This window comes from Lutjanus erythropterus, chromosome 13, assembly GCF_056507025.1.
Source record: "Lutjanus erythropterus isolate fLutEry1 chromosome 13, fLutEry1.hap2, whole genome shotgun sequence".
NCBI lineage: Eukaryota > Metazoa > Chordata > Actinopteri > Lutjaniformes > Lutjanidae > Lutjanus > Lutjanus erythropterus.
This window is the reverse complement of record NC_139329.1, coordinates 745548-768284: the sequence shown is the minus strand read 5'-3', so window position 1 is coordinate 768284 and position 22737 is coordinate 745548. Positions and strand designations below refer to the sequence as shown.

General features: G+C 38.6%; 1 protein-coding gene across 1 annotated transcript in view; it reads left to right on the top strand.

The window, feature by feature from the left end:
• LOC146315960 (NT-3 growth factor receptor-like) overlaps positions 1–22737 on the top strand; it is a 262392-nt gene that overhangs the window by 89878 nt on the left and 149777 nt on the right. The gene's annotated exons all lie outside the window — the stretch shown is intronic.

The window sequence follows — 22737 nt, the reverse complement described above, 5'->3', positions numbered from 1 at the left end:
ACAGTTCTCCTAAATCACTTGTATACACCTCTTAAGAACCAATCTGTGTGTGTGAGTGGTTCTTGCATGAAATGTCTTCTATATAGCTCAGGGGTGTCAAACGTATGGCCCGCGGCCCAAGACCGGCCCGCCAGAGGGTCCAGTCCGGCCCATGGGATGACTTTGCAAAGTGTGACACATTAATTTTAAGGTTGAAACCATTCCTATAATAATTTGAGTAATTCAATGACTAAAATCTGTTTAAATCTGAACAACTGTACAGCACACTGTGTTTGGCATGTGGGGGTTATTAAAGACCAGAGTACTGATGAGTGCCGACATTCAAATTTTGATGTAATTTATTATCACAGGGCTGCAGCATCTCTCCTCTCTGCGTCAATGCAGCTCCATACACACACGTACAGTACAAACACACACAGAGGAGGTCAGTGTGATTCTCTGACCCTGTCTGTATCTGATCTGTTGACTTTCTTCATCAGCAGGATGTTTTATAAAGACAGAAAGACAAAACCTAACTCGCATTCTTGGCTTTTCCCTACATATTAATCCACCCGCGATTCAGTTTTCACAGCAGCAGAGAAGCTGCATGTGGAGGAGACTGTTGTTAATGATGGAATTTATTACAACAGTCGAAACTAACGTGATGGTTAATGACATTGACACCAACCAGATGCACTTAAAAAATTACCGTATTTTTTGGACTATAAGGCGCACCGGACTATAAGGCGCACTTCTTTACTTGGCGCAGGTCATCTTCTTGCTTCCTCCACTTCCGTACCATTGATTCATTAATGTTGAATTCTCTCGCAGCTGCTCTATTCCCATGTTCTACTGCGTGACTGATAGCCTTGAGTTTGAAATCTGCTTCGTAAGCATGTCTCTTAACAGGTGCCATTTTGGGGTCCTTATACACACACCGTAATATTATGTTGAAGCACAGTACATATTACTCTGTGAGGCTCCTGACTACGGTAGCCGTAATGCTCCGACAATCCATCAAGCGGTGCGGCTTCATAGCTTACCAAAGTTGTACTAAAACGTTTTGACAGATTTTTGAGTGCTGTGTACCACATAAAATCGGCTTGAGGTCAGTAAGCACAACCAGAATTAATACATAAGGTGCACCGGATCATAAGGCTCACTGTCGATTTTTGAGAAAATTAAAGGATTTTAAGTGCGCCTTATAGTCTGAAAAATATGGTAAACAACTGTATAAGGAGGCCTATACGTAAAACAGGAGAGTCTGTGTTTCTCTGTGAGAAACTTTCAGATCTTCTCACAGCAGAGTGAACAGGTGAGGGGGGAGAGGAGGGCAGACTGATCACTAATCAATCACTGATACCATCGTCCTCTTGGACTGATTAAAAAATAAAAATGACAAAGTTGATCACAGACCAAATAAAGTGTTTGTGTGAAACACTGCAGAGTGAAACATCGTGCGAAAGATCGCGCCAGTATGATTATTTTAATAGAAATAACACAAATCTCACGAGAGTTGCGCAAATAAGGAGTTACCTTCTAGACAAGACCGAAATTTAATGTTGTGGCCGCCATAAATAAAACACAGAGAGTTACTGAAACACTGTTTCAGTTAAAAGAGTTAGGTCCATCTTCTGTTTGTGGTTTCTGCAGACGTTACTACCTTTACTTTTACCTTTGTACTTGAAAAAAAAAAGTAGAAAGTAAAGTAAAAACCATAAAAGTAAATCTACAGTAAAAGTAAAGTTACTTTACTGAGTATTTTTACTTTAGTAATTTATAGTTGTTCATTTAATAAACCTGTCTTATCTTCTCTTTTGTATATTACCATTGTTCTTAAATAAAGCAAAAGTAATGTAACAGAAAAAAATGCTGAACATGCAACATTTTTTATCTGATTACTCGATTAATCGCCAGAATAATTAATAGATTATACTTTTATTTTACTGGTCTGGCCCACTTGAGATCAAATTGGGCTGTATGTGGCCCCTGAACCAAAATGAGTTTGACACCCCTGAATAGTTACAAGAAAAAGGTCCTTGTTTGCGCTCCAATTGTCCTATGGTAGTCTAAAGGTGAACCAAATGTTGGTATGACGCCTGCTTTCAATGACAGGTGTTGAACAATTGCAGAGTGAACCATGTCTTTGTTCAGTGAAAGCTGGACTTTCCAGTGAGTTGAGTAGTGCTGTAGGAGATCACATAAGCCCTGTTATCGGATATGTTGACCTGTATATGGGTGGTCTGACAAACAGCTTGTTTCGTCTTTGTTTTTTTGTCAGTGTACACTTATTGGTTGCCACAAGACCACTTGTAATTACCATTAGGCACAGCAGAAAAGGAGGGGCTGTTTCTGTCACATGTGATCAAGAGCTGTTGTATATTATCCCAGAGTCAGAAGAGCAGTTCATTAGAGGTTTACTTCTGGCCTGGATCTGAATCGCTGAATCGTGTTTATAGATGGCTGAGCTGAAGTCAGAGCCAAGCTGGGAGAATGTGCTCAAACAGAAGGAGGTGGAGCTGGTAGACAGCTGACCTTACTTTGTAAAGACAGTCACACACAGGACACAGGACTCAAACCCTAGTCTCCTGAGTGAAGTTCTCTTTCTCTCTCAATCTCTTACCAAACTAAGATAAACTTATTCGTAAAACACACTTTAAACTCGGCAGAAACAAAATAAAACTCGCCAAAAGCATCTTGGTTTGTCTTTCCACTGTCCAGCAATCACATATTCTGGTTTGTGTTGGCATTAGATGTGAAAATTCTGTGCATATTATCATAGACACTTGTTTAGACAGCCTACACAGCTGTGTATGTGTCCTGCATGATTCAGTGAGTGAGAACAACAGCAAAACATATTGAAATGTTTTTGTGCCTTGTCATCTGGCCAGATGTGAGACAGAAATCAGAGGCAGAGGCAGAGGGACAGAGATGAGGAATGTGAAATTTTCACCTTTACTGGACAATAAGGATGTAACCAAAAACTCCAAAAATCCTAACCCTAACCAAATCCATAAAAAGTCCATGATACAATTTTTATTGTACAAAACATTGTCATGAGTTGTATTTGGCAATGAACGTCAATTATGTACAACTGCAAAACAAAAACAATGTAGCAGTCAGTAGCAGTCCTTTTATGAAGTAAAATAAAAATAACAAAATCAAATAATTAACCATAATATTATATTAAATGTCCTTGCAGTCCGATCTCAACTGAGGAGGCAGAATCAAAGTGGCCTTTATTTTCTATGTCAGTAGACAATTTTAATTTGAACTGGCTTGAATGACAATCCTTCATTATATCATGTCATGTGATGTCATGTCATATTACATCACTTTAAATCATGTAATATTATGTGATATAATACCATATTTCATTATATGATGTCATGTGATGGTACAGAATATGACTTACCATGCGGATATTTTTTGTTTCAGTGGCAGATATGGGCTTCCACAAAAACATGATCAGTGTTTCCCCCTAGCTTTTTTGGAGGGGGGTGGGTGCCTGGGCTGGAATGTGCGTGGGCTGTCGTTGGGGTCCTTGCAGGACCCTCTCGCCAAAGGACCCCATTACCATGATTACAGAGCATTTGGACCTTGAATAAACAGTTAACATTGATTTGTGTTCACATTGTTTTTATTTTAGCAACGGAACACTGTTTTTATTCATTTATACATTCATTTATTTATTTATGCATCTATCCATCCCTCCATCAGGCATGGCTTTATGGGTGGGCCTAACAGGCCTGGGCCCACCCACTTATACAACTGGCCCACCTTAAATGACTGGGAGAACATATATTTTCTTAACTTTTATTTTTAATTATTAAAATCAGGATTTTAATACACCCTTAAGTCAAAAAGTTTCCATTTTACAAAAAGACAAGATTTATTCGGCTAGTATCACATGTGAGGTCTGGACCAATCACAGTGGGCCATAATTCGTCGCACCAGATATGTTACGCTTGCGCACGCACGTCACACTATGGCGGTTGTTCAGCAGAAATGATGACCAGTGTACTGAGGAAAGCTTATCATTTTCTTATTTTATACATGCAAATGCCTTTTTCATCAAAACTAGAACGTCTATAAAATGTAGATAATACAGGAGGTAGTGCTGAATATCGCTGCCTGACTTGATGTCTTCAGATGACCTTCACAGCACAGATAGTTATGTTTATGAATGAACAGCGCATTGCAGCGCGTTCTCTCTCCTGTTAAAAGTCATTGTAGCTCACCCATTATTCTGGTCGCTTTGTTTCTCCCTCTCCTTACAATCATTTTAAAGAGTAATCCAGCCAGATCAAATGAAAATGTATTAAAATGAATAAAATGAATAAAATGACAGTTTGAATTGATATACTGATCTACTTGATCCATAGTGAAAACATAGATAAGGAGATATCCTGCGCCATTTGAAATAAATATAGACTGCCAACTGAAACTGTTAAAAACGATTTTAAAAGTGCCATAATCAACTAGAAGTGCTGGTCGCCATCCACAGTATGATACCAGTGATTTTTGTTAAGGTGAGATTATCAGTTGGAAACAGTGTTAACTTCTGTAATTAAAAGACCCACCTGAAGTTACCATGCCATCCATCCATCCATCCATCCATCCATCCATCCATCCATCCATCCATCCATCCATCCATCCATCTTCATTATTCACGAAGTTGGGTCTTGTACAGCCATGCGGAGTATCTACAGTCTGACAGCCATGCTGGATCAAAGCCAGACTGATGGTGGTGACCCGTCTGCAGCTTCGGTGGGAGGGCTGAACAGGTGTGTTTGGGTCTAGTCGTGGCGACGTTAACAGGGGCAGGAGATTAACAAGCGTTGTGGTCAGGGCTGGGAGAGATGCTCTGCGCCCTGCCAAATACACTATAGGGGAGACACTGATGATTATGGACATACTAAGAATAATACATTGGATGGAAGTGGTAATCTGGTATCAATGTATTATTCAAGAGCATCAGTGCTAAATGTACAGCTAAGATTAATCATGGCCTTAATGAGTTCTCTGGAGGTATGCAGGGACTGTGGTCTGTATTGAGCTGTAGATCATTCCATGAGAATGGAGCAGCTCCGTATTTACTGATGGAGCCAGTAGCTGAAGCCACCATGTTCCACATCTGCAGGTGAGAAATGAGGACAGATAATATGGTTATAAGACCAGTGTAAACAAGTAGGAGCCAGTGAGGATCTGTAACATGTCATTGTTAAGTGAGACATACATATAGATGACATCAACGCAGAGAAGGACAGACAGAAGAATTGCCTCCACTCTATTTCTACTGAATCTGGGAAAACAGGCCTTATTTTTATTCAGAAAGCTCAATCACAGCCTTAGTTTATCAAGTAAAACTTAAATAAGAGCTTTAGAGTTTGTTTGTATAAATCTCCAAAAAAAATATGTTTATGTACTAGTTGAATACAGGTTAAATAATGATCATTATAAAATTGATATGGTCTGACCTGCTTTTAGAAAACAAAATGCCTTTAGTTTTAATAACTGCATGTTATAAGGAGAGAAGCTGTGGTATAACCATCATTAAAGGAGTAGTTTCATTCATTATCTACTCAGCCTCATGTCAATTGAAGGTCTAGTTTAGTTCTTTAGTCCACAAAACACTGCTGGAGTTTCACAGGAAAACAGTGTTGCAGCATCTCACAAACAGTGGAAGTCAATGGTGACCAGTTTTCAAAGGTAAAAAAGAACAACCAAAAAACAACCTGCCAAGTTGATTTGAAAGACGTCATTTACACCATGCTTTTAGCCTAAATCTTCACTGTAGATCCTTAACTTGGAGACACGCTCACATGTGCACACTGTCTGAACTGGCTGTATGGTGTGATAGTCTGCGTGCACAAGTGAATGGCATGTTGTGGCTTTGGGAGAGACTTGGATTACACCAGATGAGCTGTACAGAGATATTTAATGTTTTTTTCTTTCTTTCTTATTTTTGGTTGTTTTGTCCATTTGAAAACTGGTCACCATTCACTTACTAAACTAAACCCAACTTTCAATCGACAAGAGGGTGAGTAGATAATTTTTGGGTGAGCCATATTCTGTCTATATAACCACCTAAATTTTACACACTGGACCTTTAATGAGACAAGTTTGTATGTTTTGATTTTGTGAGAATAGGTCAAGCAGGAAGAGGAGAATGGACCCAAATGCAGACTGCAACAGGAGGGCATGAGTTCAGAGGTTTAATGAAAATACAAAACACAAAAAAACTTCTGATGATGGCAAAGGTGAAACAAAGGCAACCAAAAAAATCAAATGAAACAATCCAAAAGAAACCATGCACAAGAAAAACACAAAACAAAAAGTCCACAAGAAAACACTCAGATGTAGACCAACCAATGAGGAAACAGTGGGAGAAACAGTAGACAGACCGAGGACAGCAAAGGCTGAAAATAATCAGTGAGCACAGGAGGTAAAATAAACAAGGACACACATACCAAAATAAAACAGGAAGTGACCATGAAAGCCCAAACTATTACAGATCTTGTGAATAACAAGAAAGTCTTGTGACATAACAAGATAAAGTAATATGTTAAAAAAACAAAGAAATTGGCACCCAGTATTGACAAAAATGAACAGGACCTTGTTAAAACAATAAAGTTTTCAGAGGTTGTTTTATATTTGTTTCTTTTGATTATTAATGAATAAGATATGGACAAAGACATAAATATGAGCACCATAAAAGAATAAAGAATTTGTGACTTTGATCAAATGTGATCATTTGTGATGATGATGAGAGCACTGTTATAGATTTGTTTTTATAGTGTACTTGATTTGCGTAATGCATTGGCCCACTATCACTGGTTCAGCTCAGCTGACTGTATGTGAAAACTGAGCAGCAGGGCCTGTCAGACACTGAGAACCAGGTTTGAACAACATACTGCTTCATGTCTTACTTTGATTCTGGTAACCTTGTTTCAGGTTCAGGTATCTCACCGTTTCCCACCGGCTCCACTCATTTTAACTGTGATATTTCAGGAATGTCGTTTTTTTTGTGACTCCAACTGTGAGGCGATGTGTGGATATATGTGTGTGGATATATGTGTGTTACAACATGTTTTGCCAGTAGTGAAGGTGCTGCTGGGCAGAGGTTGCGCTAGACTTTTTCATTGTCTGTCATTTTGACTGACAGGCTCATAAAAATCCCGTCATTATCTGTTTTTACCCGTCACTTTAATTTTTAAAATGATCATAATTACATATTCAATAGCATTTACTTTTCAGTCATTTTTAATTAATATTCAGTCCGAACAAGCTGAACAGAGAATCCACACCGTACCTCTTATATCAACACCACTACTGGGCTTTTTGAAGAAACTTCAGCTGCTGACACTCAGCTGCCGTGACACTAGGTGCGTTCGAGATGATCCAGGTCTGCGCAGAATTGATCAGCGGTGATCGCCGCATAGTGCATGCCGGTTAGATTTGTGTCCGACTTGATCCCGACTTGCACTGACGTCATGCACATGTGGGCAACGATAACCTCACGAGATCGAGGCGGCCGCAGTTTGTAGAGCCAGATGCCGCAGCTGCTCTCCACCGACTGCAAACGCCTGGCTGTCACCTGATTGACAAGCTGACGGGCTCTGATTGGCTCTTAATTTTGACAACAAACACCACGTGTTGTATAAAATACAAATTTTCTGTGTAATTGTAATATTTAATGCTGGACATATCAATCTTCTGTTGTGCAATGAAGTTTTAATCTGTCAGCAAGCAGATATTTAGTGTCTGATAATAATAAAGGTTATATATATGATTTATCAAAAGAACAGTTTAGTGCTTTACAAGGCAGATAAAAGAACAGATGTTACAAGCGTCAAAAGGAGGATCTCTTCTATTTTTACTTCAATCAGCGATCAAGAACACACTTTATTTCTTCAGCTATGATCATGACCTGCAGACTACAGGTGACCTACAGGTGATCTAACAGGATGTTCGCGTCTCTTCCTCTACTCTCTCGTTAAGTCTGTTGAAAACTGTCCGACTTGACTGCAGCTTTTTGTCTCCACCTCCTGCTGCGGCCGCCTGATCTCGTCTCTCCAGGCGAGGCGCAGTTCATCTCGAACGAACCTAATAGCTAATTAATATGCTCACTCGCCACCAAGTGGTCAGGGCTGTGAATTGCAACCTGTCAAAATGACAGATAACCTTCAGATTTTTCCGTCACCGTTTTAAAAAACCGGTCAATGACGGAAAATATTCGGTTAACGCGACCCCTGCTGCTGGGATATGTAAAGCTAGATGCTAATAGTGTGATATTTCAAGCTAGGAGCTAGTTCAGGCTGGTGGGGTTATTTGCAGCACTCAGTGTGCAGTGTGGGAGACGTGCACAGACACCCGCGCACACACACACACACACACACACACACACACACACACACACACACACTCAAGTTACTAGAGGTCAAAACTGGTTTCCTGGCTCCTGTGAATTGTTTTAGTTCTGGATTTGTTTGAGGTATTTCAGTTATCAGAAAGTATTTCAACTATTTCAGAGCTATTATAGACATCAGCATGTGTTTTCTGAAGCTTAAAATTAGACTATAAAATGGATAGTACCAGTCCTTCTCTATAATTGACTGAAGCTGATTTGAAGCTGTTGTAAAATAGTCCTCATAAACACCTGTGAATGCATTGTATTAGTATTACTGTGCCAAAGAAATAGTTTCCAAATGTCAGATTTTGTCAGTTTGGATTTGACTATGTGTGCTAAGACTGGATGAGTGGCTAGAAGAGGTGGAAAGGGGGGTGGGGGAAGGTATAAAAGAAAGTAGACACTAAAAATAATGAGAATAACTTCAGCCCAAATCATTAATCATGTGCCAGGATGACAACAGTCAAAGTACACAACAACAAATATACAAAAAACCCACAAAGATGCTGGTGAAAGAATCAAACAGAGGCTGCGGGGAGTTTTTATTTATGTTTTATTTTCTTCACTATCACGTTACCTCTGTGTCCTTTAATGTTTTGGTATTATGGATTGTTATGTATTGTAAATATGTCTGTATTGGAAAAATTGGAATTATTAAAAAAAAATTGGAATGCATTGCACCAGAACTTTATGTTCCCCAGTTCTGGGCCCTTGTTGTACTTAACTGGATTAATAGTTAATAGTTGGTTACAATAAGCCTGTAGAGTCACTTATAGACAAAAATATTCCTGTACCTCTTTAATTTGACTATGCAGATCTGGTTCACATTTTGTTTTTAATTGGGGAAGTGGTGGATGTTTCACTTTGGTTTGCAGTGCAGTTTTCTTGTGTGTCCCAAGTTGCCCTTTAAAAGGGTCTGGTCAGCCTCTAACTGTGGGAGATAATACACTTTAGTTTACAGTGCAGTTCTGTTTTAATGGGTCCCAAATTATCCTCAGATACAGTCAAATAAGAATCTAACAGTGGGAAACAATGTACTTTAGTATACTGCAGAAAAAAAGGCAGAGCTGTGATGCTGTGTGTTTATTTTATGAAACCTTCCCAGGTAACTTTTGTATAAATAAGCCACTCCATGTCGTGCCTAACAATACCCCTAGCAGTTCTAAAACCAATATAAACCATGGTTTCTTTGACCTTTTTGCTTTAACATATTATATTTGACATTTAGTCAAACCTTTTTAAATGTCATAAAAAATAAAATGCAACTTTCCATCAAAGAGGACTGAAGCAAATAAGTGAAGCAAATGCCATGAAAAGAAGATCTTGCAAAAATGTGAAAGTCAGAGTCTTTTTTTAGTACAGTTAAATCCCAAGCCACTTATGGACTTCTAGACGTGCAGTTTGAGGACAGCAGTGTTAATCTTTATGCACATCCTGAGTCATCGTTTCACAGGTTTGGCGCACAGCAGCTGGATTGCTAAAGCTGCTGCTAACAGACTTGCAAAAGCACCTCATCTCACCATCCCACACACACATAATAGGATGCATTTAACCATGTATCAAGGTAATTTCTTGTCAACACAGGGTTTTACAATGAAAAGAAAGTTTGAGTCAAATAAAAAAAAAACAATATATACAGTTTTTATATATACATGTGAACACCCAGGAAATAATTCTGTTGCACATTTTTTAAATTTGCGTCACGTTGAATAAACATCAGCAACAAAATGATGATAAGAAATATGGCTGATATCTTCACATTTAAAGTTCCACATCTGGGAAACACTGGGCCTCATGCAAAAACCACTGTTGTACTGTGTACAAGTGATTTAGGAGAACTTGTTGCATTCACCAGTTTTCTTGAATTTTCTTTCAGATATGAACACAATTTACAAGAGGTCCAGACCTGTTGTAGAACCATGTGCAGTCAGTCTGCTGTTACCCAAACCAAAGTTTTTTTACAGGCTGTAAACAGTATTTGTCTGTCTGGAATTAGGGATGTTTGCAGGTGTTAACAGAACTGAAAATCCAGTTTTTTCATGCAGTGGTGGATGAGCTCCAATATGAATCATTGAATCCAATCTTTAATATGATTAATGGACATACACAAAACAAGTCGCTTGACCTCTTCTGATCTGACTTATTCATCAAAGCAGCATAAATTAACCATGAAAGCACTTTTTTCCCCTCACTCTCTCCTCCCACTGCCAGCTTGTCTCTCTGCCTGTCTGCCCCCACACTTTTAATGACAGTGAGAGGTTATCTGCGCTATACTAATGAGAGAGAGGTTATCTCCACTACAGAGTGGAACAACTCATTTACATCACACTCCCCTGGCCAGGTAGATGAGGGAGTTAATTAAGTTGGTGTCAGAGGAGCAAAGATTGCATTTGCTGCATGTCGTCAGATAAACTGGGATCCACCTGGGGGGTAACAATATGATTTTAAGGCCTTAAAGAATGTACTAATGAAAGAAGTTTAATTAAGTAGCGCTTACAGGGTGCCACATAAAGACGAATGTACTGTTGGATGAATCACCATCTGACAGTGTTGGAAAAAACTCATTAGTTATGTGAATATGTTGGTGGGGATCTGAGTAGTCATGTTTAATTACCCAGTAACTGTTTCCCACCTCCATACAATGACTCATTTTCTGCCTAATGTGGAATCACTCAATTACAGTAAGCTAGTTAACATGAGAAATGGTAGAAATGCTCTATTTAAACATTTCATTCATTTGGTCGTATCATTAAGCTATTTGACATATTGCAATCATCAAACATTTTAAACATATTTTTAACAGATATTAATACCATACCCAATCCTAATTAAGAAATAACAACACAGTCTTTAGATTTGTGTGCACGGACACAATTTTTGGTAAAGGCATCCACTCAGGACAACTTTCAAGTTACTGTGTTATCCACTTTTGTTCTCATTACCTGGTCAAGTTAGCAATAATTAATATATGCAAAAAAGAAACAAAAAAAGATGAGAAACATTTCAGGTGGCAGTTGCAGTTTGGTCAGTTTGAGGCACCAAAACTACTCTGTCAGGATTAAGAGGTCATGGTTTGAATTAAAACAGGTTTGGGTTGTCAGAGTTTTGTTGACTGAGTGCCAATTTAAGGAGCCAGCATATGATTGAGAGCTGCACAGCAAAACCCATGAACTCACTTAAAATCATCCACATTGACTACTGGTCTCATCATGCTAGCCGAGGGCTCCAGACTGTGACTAAATGGTCGCATTTTGTGACTAAAATTTGAGACAGTGCGAGTAAATTTTTCATGTACTTGCGCATGTGTGACCAGTAAATTTGCTGGTTTTTTTTTTATTATTATTGAATATTTTTTGTTGCTGACAAACTTCTGCTCCACACTTCAGCCCAGTAGTTGAGAGTAATGTGCAAATGAGCTGGTTTGCCAAACCGACATTAACTCCAAAAGAAGAAGAAAGGACACAAACACCAAAGAAGAAGAAGTTGGGCCAATGTGTGTGAGAGCAGGGGGCGAATGACCACTGTGACTGGCTTATGTGTGAAAAGAGGCGGGTCTTGGGGTTATCGTGCAAATCCACAGGTTTCACATAACTCTTGTAAACAATGAACTATGGCGAAGAGGACTATCAGTTCTTACTTTCTCCCCAGTAAACCTCGTGTTCCAGAGGAGACAAATGCTGATAATGAGTCCGACTCAGATTGCAAGGAAACGGTTGTGGTGAAAAAAGCCAGGAAATTCTGTTTTCCCAAGCACTCCACCGTGCTCTATCATCATGCACTTTTTGGACTTCACTGTCAAAGAACATGTGCTGCAGCTTGCATGGGGGCAAGAGATTACATTTCAGGGGAAACGGATCTACTTTGATCATGATTACTCCCCAGACCTGCAGAAGAGGAGGGGACAGGTGTGCCAGGTTATCAAACAGCTGAAGGAAAAGGGGATACGCGCCAGATGAGGATGACTACACATTCAGGAGAGAAGGTGTTTGAGACTTTGGTGGATGCAGCCCCCATCCTGAAGCAGCTGGGAATTAATGTCCAAATCGACGAGAGGGAGAGACTACAGAGGGTGTTGACAAGAGACAGATGGCAAGTGCAGGGAAACGGCCGCGACCAGCGGAAAAAACAAGCCATGACGTCAATATCCAGCGCCGACATAAAAACACTCATGAATGAAGATGATGTGTAATCCAGACAGGTACAGACTCATTTAAAGTTTGCATTGTGCTGGACATGAGAAATGGTTGCAAAGCTGCTGAATATACATTACTTTGAGGAATACAATGAGTTGTTGGGAAATAGAAATATTCTGATTTTATTTTCATTTTATATTAAGTTGGTTTTGTGGAGGGATATTAGGACATAGGTGGATCACACATAGCCTGTGTTATAAGGCAAAGGCTTACCTTTAAGGTGTTGACACTTTTGCGGTTAGCTCTATTTGCACTTGGTGCAATGCTCCCAGAGAGTGACAGCTGCACCTCTCTGCCCCTAAAACACTGGGAACAGGCTGCAATGGTTATTTTCTCCTGGAGAATTGGAAGTCTCATGTTCTCCCTTTCAAATGAAAAGGGAACTGTTCAGGTTTGTTATGTTAAATGCTATGTTTTCCTTGACAAATGTTACAAGCTTACTCACTGTGAATGGTAGATATACTGTATGTTTCACATAGATTTAAGACAAATAATGCCCAATGTACCAACAGGGACATCATCACTAGCGTAAACTGTTTTAGCTATAATATAAATGGACTCAATACCCTAATAAAGAGAAAAAACCTTCTCGGTCAATTAAAGAAAATGCAATGATCCATAGCATTTATTCAAGAAACCCATTTATCAGTAACTGAACACAGCAAAATGAAAAGGGAATGGGTGGATCAGGTGTATAGTGCTTCTTGTCTGGAGGGAAGGAAGAGAGGAGTGGCCATATTATTTAATAAATCTGTTTATTTTACCAAAGAAAAGGAAATTTCAGATGACCAGGGCAGATATGTCATGGTTGTGGGGTCAATTACGGGAATAGATTTAACTTTTCTAAATATATACGCACCAAATGAAGATTGTCCAAACTTCTTTAATGACATAGCCTCACTTTTGGCTGGTAATGCTAAAGGAATTCTTATTTTGGGTGGAGATTTTAACTGTGTACTTAACATGAGAAATAGATCAGCTTCCCACAGACAGTGGTCTTACTAAAAAATCTAAATTACTGATTGCGATGATAAGAGGATTTGGACTTGCAGATGCATGGTGTCACCATCACCCCAGACAAAGGGACTTCATCTTTAAGTCAGGGGTCCATGGTAGTTATTCTTGGATAGATTTCTTTTGTATATCATAACAAGATATTGGCAAGGTGGAAGCCTATAATATTGAACCAGCAACCATTTCCGATCATGGACCTGTAACCCTTCAACTTAACCTTGGAACTAATAAGACTTTTAAATATTGGAGACTTAATGTATCCATGCTGTCTGATTCTATCATATTGGAGAGAATAAGTCGAGAACTTAAGAACTATTTTGAGACAAATAATAATGGGAGTGTTTCACCATCAATTTTGTGGGATGCAGCGAAGGCTGTAATAAGAGGAAAAATTATTTCAGTGTCAACTGCCCTGAACAAACAGCGACGGGAAAAACAGCTTGATCTTGAAAAGGAGATTAGAATATTAAAGAGAAAACATAAACAATGTAGAGATGAAAAGGACTTAAAAGCTTTGCAAAATTGTAAACAAAAATTAGATGAACTCTTGACATACAGAGCAGCAGAAGGCGCACTTAGATTTACCTGTCAGACTTACTATGAGACAACTTACAACTCCCCAAACTAACAACTAATGAAGCAGAGGAATTGTTTTCTCCTATTACTGAGAAGAGGATTTCAGAAACTATTCGGCTGCTTAAAAAAAACAAATCACCAGGTACAGATGGGTTTCCAGGTGAATTTTATAAATGCTTTACTGACCAGTTAACCCCTGTACTATGTGAGGTCTACAACCATGCCCTATTCAAGAATGACCCACCAGGAAGCTGGTTGGAAGCTATTGTCTCAGTAACATACAAAGAGAGCAAAGACCCCAGTCGATGTAGTTCTTATAGACCTATAAGTCTACTGTGCAATGACTTGAAAATATTGACATCTATACTGAATAAAAGATTACAAAAATATATTGCAAAAATTATCAAGCCAGATCAGACAGGATTTATTCCTGGACGCCAGGGTACAAACAACATTAGAAGAACTTTAAATCTACAATCAGTGGCCTGATCCAGAGGAGAACCATCAATGCTTCTCAGCCTAGATGGTCAGAAAGCATTTGATAGATTTGACTGGCTGTATCTGGAACTAACACTGAAATGTATGGGATTTAATGATACATTTACTAATTGGAAAAAAAAAAAAACATATATAAGAACCCTAAATCTAGAGTCAGGGTCAATGGTCACTATTCTCAGTTTTTTTGAGCTACAAAGAGGGACTTGTCAGGGGGATGTTCTATCTCCTTCGCTATTTGTAATTAGCATAGAGCCATTAGCAGAGATGATTAGATCAAATCCACAAATACAAGGAATAGATGACCAAAAGGGTACTACACACAAAATTGCCTTATTCGCAGATGATATTTTTCTTTACATAACAAACCCTGAAAATTCAATCCCAGTTGTAATAAATAGTCTAAAAATGTATGGAGAGTTGTCAGGCTACAAAATAAACAAGACCAAATCAGAAGCTATGGTGATAGTGGGAAGTTGGCCATCTCATTTGAACAGTATAGCACCCTTCCACTGGGCAAGTGAAGGATTTAGATACTTAGGAATCATTTTAACCCCCAAGACCAATCAGTTATATCAAGCCAATTATGGGAAGCTAATTTCACAAGTCAAAGTCGAAATTTTACCTGTCTCTTTATTGGGATGAATAGAGACAGTTCGCATCAATGTGCTACCAAGATTTCTCTTTCTGTTTCAATCTCTACCCATGCGAGTACCTGCAACTACCTTCAAGATGTTAGATAAACTGTTATCAAGATTTATCTGGCAGAAGAAAAGACCCAGAGTTAGGCTAAAAACACTCCTTTTACCAAAATACAAAGGTGGTCTGGGAATGCCAAATCTTAAAAACTATTATTGGGCAACCCAATTATGGATATTAGTGAATTGGATTAATGATGGCTCGGACACATGGTGGGTACAGATTGAACAAAATTCAATTCCAGAGACCCCTCTTCAATCAATAATGTTTTTGGGGAAAGCACACTGGAAAAAAAATTAAATTCGAAACATCTGGATACAAAATACACTGAATGTGTGGGAAAATGTAAGGAAAAGGAGAGGAGAGGACCAAGTTCAGGCAACACAGATTTTTCCCTATCTCTGTGTGATGGAGGCTTTAGAAGATGGGCTGACTCAGGCCTGATTACAATTAACCAATTAATTGAAGCTGATAAGTTGAAATCATTTGCACAGCTACAGCAAAGGTTTGGGTTGCCTGCAAAGGACCTCTTTTGTTACTTTCAAATAAGGCATTATCTAATGACGCACAGTGAGTGGGAAGCAATACGGGGACCACCAACAGGTAATGAACAGTATTTCATTGATATGATAGAAAAAAAATTGACGGGAATAAAGTATATATCAAATATTTATAAAATTTTGCAATTGGAGGAGGCAGGAGATACTTCATATATAAAGCAATAATGGGAATTGGAAGCTAATGTTATAATTAATGATCAAGAATGGGAGGAAAGCAACTTAACAAGCCATAAGATCACAAACAGTCCTACGTGGAGGGAGTTCGATTGGAAAGTTAAGGTTAGGTACTTCAGGACCCCTAAAGTAGTGTGAGTTCATTGAAAGATCCTCACCACTATGTTGGAGAGAATGTGGAATACACATATTTTTTGGGACTGCCCTAAACTGCAGAAATTTTGGGAGAATATTAGAAATGAGATTAGAGTTATTCTAAATGTTTCTTTACCTTTGAACCTACTGTACTATGCGTTGGGATGTATACCGACAGGTTTACTCTACGGGGACAAATTGTATGTCTTAAGGATGTTATTGTTAATCGCAAGGAAAATGTTAACTGTTTCTAGATGGTGAAACCAACCCCCTATGTTGGAACAATGGACTAAGAGACTGAGACAGGTCTATATAATGGAAGAATTAACTGCACAATTGCAAATGAAAAAAGACATTTTTGTACGCAGATGGTCACCTGTGACTCGCTATCTGGCTGATTAGAACATTGTAAAGATGTTAAGATTTATGTATGTATCCTTAATTGAACTTTATATATATATGTATATATATGTTATGTATATATATGTGTGTGTGTGTGTGTGTGTGTGTGTGTGTGTGTCAGATGTTATCTATTTTAAGTTCTGTTTGCCCTTCTGAGGAACTGTAATTGTTAATCTAAAATGCTGGAGGAGCTATGTTGTCAAGGAGTGTTCAAGATTGTATGGGATTAATGTTCTACCTTGATGCTAAATAAAATCAGTAAAAAAAAAAAGTTTTAAGATACAAAATGTTATGTGTGTCATGTGACTTTTGTCTTGCAACTTGTGTCACTGATGTCATGTGACATATGTAACGTGGTTTTTGCAACCCCAAAAATGATCTTTCCCTAAACCCAGCCAAGTAGTTTTGTACCTAAACCTACCCAAACTGACAGTTTCACAAAGTTAATCATGTGTTAAAAAGGCTTTCTAGCAATGTCTGATACTGTCGCTAAATGGTACCTTGTTCATCAGTATGAGCTACAGAGAGGAGTGACAAGACAGCGTTGGTAGTCGATGAGCTGTGATGAGAATGTGTTGTGTGAACAGTGTTGAGCAATGGCCCTTTTCTATACACAGAGCTGACCTGACTCAGCTCGGTTTGACTCAGTCCATCAGGCCAGTATGGCAGGGGTTTGCATTTCCATGACAACAAGGCAACAGTGTGTGTTTTAACTGAAGATGAGCTTGAGGAGGCTTGAGTCAAGCAGCTGTGAAGCGGTGGTTTCATATACGTCTCTGGGATAAACAAGCTGTGTCCTTAAATTCTTCACAATTAAAGCCCCCTGTTGTTTTGCTATATAAGCGCTTTTATTATGAAGCACCACAAACAGGAAATATGAAATGGTAAATAATGCAAGTACGTGAAAGTGCAAACAGCGACACAGGAGAGAAACTACATTTCATTTGAGCTGAGTCTCACAACATTGACTTGTTTGAGGCTTGGAGAAAGGAGGCTTGTCACTGACTGTGGCTGTGGTCAACAAGATGTCACTGCAGCCTGCTTGGCGGCAGGATGGGCTCGCTTTGGCCCCACTCTGGAGTAGGTCCATCTCAGGCTTGGTTTGGTTCAGCTCGGTGTGATAAAAGTGGCAATAGAAATGCAAATCAGTGCGGCCTGACTCAGTGTGGCCAAAAGCGCCAAAGGAAAAGCCACACAAGAGGTCACACCAGACTAACAGCAAAAGACACTAAGTTTTAAATGTATGAGCTCATAGTATCAGATATAAAAAACAGCAATGAAATTCTTCAACATGCCTGTGTTGAAAATAATTGTTCATGCAATAATATATTAATGCAATGTTTAACGACAAACTTTGATTCTTGTTCACATCAGAGAAATTGATACTAGCTTGTATTACATTTTGTTTCTACAAGTGTCAATGCTGACCTCATGATGGTGCTAGAGAAAAGGTCAGAGGGTCGCAGGAGTAATCAAGAATCACTCTCAGACTGGCCCAGTTGGAGTATCTGCACTTGGGACTTACTAATGTTTCCACTGTCTGAGGGCTCATGGCTGCCCTGCTGTGAAATCACACTCATGAATAGCTTGAGGGCTCCTGATTGTATGGTTGAAATCTTAATGCACACTTTCTGTAAGCCTGCCACTGTGCAGACTTTGCTCATAAGAATAACCCATAATTCATAGCGTTATGATGTTAAAATGACAATGACATTGGAATTCCAAAAGTTAGCCAATGAAACATGCAGGAAGTTGGCATGATTTGTCATTGCCTTATTCTTGTTGGACTTGATATATGTTGATCGATCCTACAGAACAATTTTGCAGATAAAAAGGGGGCAAATCTCAAAGAGCCTGGTTCAACATCTGTCTGTCCAAGAAACATGCTGTCACAAAGTGCTGTCCCATACATGCTTCATTTCAATAAGGTAGACAGGTCTGACAGGTATTCACTTTGTTTGCAAATTGACCACACCTTTGTGCTCTTCAATGTCAATCAATGTTACTTATTAAACAGGTACAAGCAGCAGATAATGATGGATGGTGATTTGCTGCAATGTTGTGACCAAAGGGTTTAATTAAACATGGTTAAGAACAAAGGTTCTCAAAGTTGAGTGCCAATGTAGGCAGCCAGCGTATGATTGAGGGCTGCTCAGGAAAACCCATAAACTTGCAGATTCACTTTGTCACTTTGTCTGTTCCCACTTCTGACGAAGTAAGAGTGGAGTTTTTTTTCCTGAAACCTTGTTTTCTCCTCTTGTTTTTTCTTACATGTATTTCGCATCCACATTCACTAAATCATTGTTCTTTAGCTAACAGTGCTAAACATCAATGACAGAACATAATTCCTGTGACACTTATGAGCTGCCACTAGTTGCCATGCAACCAGAAGCTTTCTATAAGTTGTCATTTCCATCCTGATTGTTGTTAGTGGGTAAAGTTTGACCCTGTATTAGCTCTCCTGTAAGTGATGTATTAGCTCTTCCACCACTATTGATGAGATATTCTGTCAGTTGCTGTTTTCACTGCTAGGAGGTAGGGGACGCTGTGACGGATCATCTGACAAAAAAGTTTCACTTGAAGAAGAAGAGAACACATGGAACTGAATAGCAAAAGTAGAAGGAGATGATGTTATGTAGCATGAAAACATTGACGCTCAGCTGCAGATCCACAGATCAGAGAGCACCACAACCCCAACCACAGAGCCTGGGCACAGAGTGGGGCTGCTCGCCCTGCAGTCCCCAAAATACAAGTCTGGGTCCAGCTGGGACACAGCCCCTGGGGTTAATGCTGCACCCAGGATGGAGAGCACTCTAGCCCCTGGGGCTCTCAGATAGTGTTTCAGGCAGGGGGCAAGGGACACACACAGCTATTGTTAACTATTGTTAACACATAATATGAAGTGATAAAAAAAAAAACAAAGAAGTAGATTTTTTGATGCAACCAACTATAAAAAAAAGTGCCAGAAAAAAGAATGAATGAAGCTAGAACAAAATGATTTTTTCATGTCTGAAACCAGAAGATCTGTTCTTTCTTTTGATCTGAACTGAATCTTCTGTGGTTGTTGAAAATCAGTGAATTTATCAAAAATGCAGGCACTGGCTGGTAACTGCTTAAAAAAACGATGGCAGGAAAAGAGTTAAATGTAGGCTATTGAAAGTGAAAATGTAGATATTGAATGATTAAATAAAATGCATGCATTTCATGTCATGAAATTGGCTTGTGGGCTGCACTTTGAACAACCATGGTTGGATGTTTTTAGCACAGTGGACAAGCTCTGGACTGACTGTCCCCTCTGCTAACAGGACACATTTAAATACTCTGAAGCCCATTTGAAATGGTACAAATAGACAAACTCCACATGAAAACCTGTGAACAGATGCATGTTATCAGAGTAAAGCTGCCAGGACAGCTTCATCAGAGCTGATCTCCCCTCTACAGATCTACAGAACACCAATGCCTCTCTAATTGGAACTTTCTCTTCTTTTGTCGCTTAATACTCCTTCTGTTCTTCAGCTGGCATGGAATAGTAAAAACCAAGTAGTGGCACTCCATGCTGCGCCTCAGACATGCTAATGGGAGCTGCTCAATACAAGCCAGACTAAGGAGAATCAGACACCAACACTGTGATCCTGACAAGAGCTTTTTGTGATTTTTGTTTTGGCTGAGATTTGATTTTTCATCAGCAGTAACACCTCACAGCACATACAACCTGTGAGGCTGCACTGTGATGTGTGAAGTGTGTTTGTGTGTGAGTGAAAGAGAGAGAGCACCTGGATGGTGCTAGTTCACATGCAATCAGAGGAGAAGGCATATCTGGAAAATTGTAATCTTATCTAATTATTCTTGTTGATTGCAAATTAATGTTTTTGAGGAAACCCCTTTGTTTGTTATTTGGCTTGATCTCGCTCTATTTCTTATTCAGTGTAGTTCAGGTTGTATTTCAGTCCTGAGGCTTTTTTCTGCAGACAGATCCAGTTTGTTCTATTTATCAAACCTGTGGCCTATTGATCTCAAGGTTGGGTATAAGGAAGGGGCTCTGTGTGTGTGTGTGTGTGTGTGTGTGTGTGTGTGTGTGTGTGTGTGTGTGTGTGTGTGTGTGTGTGTGTGTGCGATCAGCTCAGGGTCCAGATCAACAAATGTTCATTACTCTTGCCCCTTCCCCTTGGCAAACACACCAACACACACACCAGATAGCTAGCATTCATCACAGCCTGCCTGCAGGGTGGTAAAGAACTACTCAATCTCAGTAGCTGTGTGTGTGTGTGTGTGTGTGTGTGTGTGTGTGTGTGTGTGTGTGTGTGTGTGTGTGTGTGTGTGTGTGTTGTATAAAAAACAGTGAGGATACTATATGTGTTTGGAGCCCTAAAAATGACAAAACGTAGTAAAAGGATGTTGAAAATACAATTGTTAAAACTTTATACTGTGAAAACATTAAAGGACCAGTGGTGAGCTTGTTGAAAGCCTGGTCTTACTCTCCCCTTCCAAGCATGTAGGAGAACCTACAATGGTGACAAAACTCACCAAAATATCAACTATTTGGGATACAAAAATAACCTTTCTCCAAACCAGTCAAAGTCGGAAATCATAATAATTTTCTTTCATTTCCAAAATGCTGTGACAGGCTGGCAAAATAACTTGTAGTTAAGTTTTACTTGGATATTAACCTACTGATATTGTTTTAAAAAAGACATCACCAATTTAAAAACAATTATATAACTAACATAATTCTACTGTATTTGCACATATTTTAACCATAAAAGATAATTTACAAATTTGCAAAATTAAATAGTTTTTTCTATATTAAAAGAAAATCGATCTGGACAAAAACATTTTTTAACACTGCTATGTTGTGTTTTGACTGTATTGTTTTGCTTTTTGTATTACAGTTTTTTTGTGTTTAGACTGCAGTAATCTGTATTCAACAAATTCAACAAAAATGTAATTCTTTCAACATATTCTTCCTTTAAAATTAACAGTTATATTTGGTTTAGTACAACACATTATTTCAAAATAAACAATGTGTCATTGTTTTTCTGTTTACACTTTTTTGATATCATGATTTTACAGCACTTCACTGTGTATTTTGCCGACATGTTTTTACAGTGCACAGTAGGCAGTATACAGAGCCTCTGTTTAGTTTTTCAGGGTACTGTAAAACATGGCGGTATGACAGTGGCGTCCATGAAAAAGGAACCACGCTGCCTGTAGATACACAGTACACAGCTCATTCTATAGGGCAATGAAAACAAAGCAATTCTGATTTTCAGATTATTATACAGGGTGTCATAATTTCAATGTTAAATGGAAAATAAATTAAAATGAGCATTCAGCAGGTGTCCAGACACGCTTCAAAGGCCTCACATATTAAATCTATTTTTCACATGCAGCCTTTCCCATTACTTTTGTAATGTATTAATGTAATTCCACTACCTTTGATTGTAACAAGTGATGTCTAATAATTTTTTGAATTAAAAACACAATTACATTTACTGAAATTTAAATGGGCTTGTTACTTGTTACTTGTTACTTGTTCAGGCAATGTGAGCTTGCTTTTCATCATAGTATAATACAAACTGTTCATCATATAATTATTTCTAAACTATTTTAACAAACTCCCATCAGTGATAATGGGCAAAATTATAGATAACAATTCGACAGTTGTCACTAAAATAAGAGAGGATAGAGTTAAAGCAGACATTCAAAAGTAATGTAGAAGTTACTTTTCTTAGGACCTTATTACTTTTTTATGTAGTAATTGGTTTTTGAGAAAGGCAGCAACTACTAAATTTCAGTAAGTGCTGCTCATTTAACTATTATTTGATAAATGCAGTTTTAATTAATTTTGTCAACTGATTGGTGTTTAAGGAAACTTGATTAGTAAGTAAATCTTTATTATTTTTTTTATTATTCTTGTTGTTATTATTATTATTATTATTATTATTATTATTATTTTTAGCAGTAGTAGTAGGAGTAAGTAGGATTCCATGCATATCTGTCCATGTATGTGTTCACACTGTCTACTCCTATATGAGCTGCCCTTTTAACATGTATTTGATGAGTGTGTGACTGTGTCTCTGGTGATAGAATTGTCCTT